Genomic DNA, 947 nt, shown 5'->3' on the forward strand with positions numbered 1-947 from the left:
CGGTTGGTTGGCCAGTCGATGTCGAGTCCTTATAAAGGAAAGTTCGTCGTGGATGTACATTTGATTCTATTTTAATTAGACATTTAGAGATAGATTATACATTAATTTGAAAATGAATGTATTTATAATTATGTATACTATCACAGAAATACTGCAGTGAAGATCGCAAATATGCCAAAGTTGAAATAAATGATACGAATTAAGTACTTAAAGGTCGGCAACACACCCGCAAGCTCCCCGTTGTTGCAGATGTCCATGGGCGGTGGTAATCACTTTCTATCAGGTGAGTCTCCTGCTCGTTTGCCCATACCATCGACGCGAACCTTCACTAGAGCGCCCTTTTACTACCATTGACTCTATTTTCCTACAGGCATAAATAAAGGTACCACGCGCCATCAAGTACATGATAATAAACGTTTAATCGTCATAAAACTTCGTTTTAATTTTTACTCCTCTTGCCTTGAAATATATTCAACGCCATCTATGCTTAATAATAAATTATACTTGCACAACATCAGCCACATTTCCTTTAAGTTTCTCTTCACCACACAATAGATGGCGTTATGAGGTAATTCATTGCGGATTTAATTTTTTTTTAAGTATGCTTATTCTACAACATTTACCTATCCTTTAGGAAAGAATTATGGTATTATTTTATCTTGTCAAATGTTTTATACTGTAACTTTGTAATTTACGATTCTTTATTTAATTAAAGACAAGTTCTCTGTTGGTTTTTTTATACTTCAGGAAAACAGTGGACACTTTTCTTGAAGGCTGGCAATGGGAACGCACCCATAAGTCCCGCAGTGTTGCAGATTGCACTTTCCCGTAAGGGTTCCTATTCCTTGGTCAACTCTAGTATAATAATGATTTACCAAATTAATTAATTTAAAATATGTCAAGAGTATTTATTAAATATATGTATTTTAATAAAATATAATAATAAG

The sequence above is a fragment of the Vanessa cardui genome, chromosome 25, assembly GCF_905220365.1.
Source record: "Vanessa cardui chromosome 25, ilVanCard2.1, whole genome shotgun sequence".
NCBI lineage: Eukaryota > Metazoa > Arthropoda > Insecta > Lepidoptera > Nymphalidae > Vanessa > Vanessa cardui.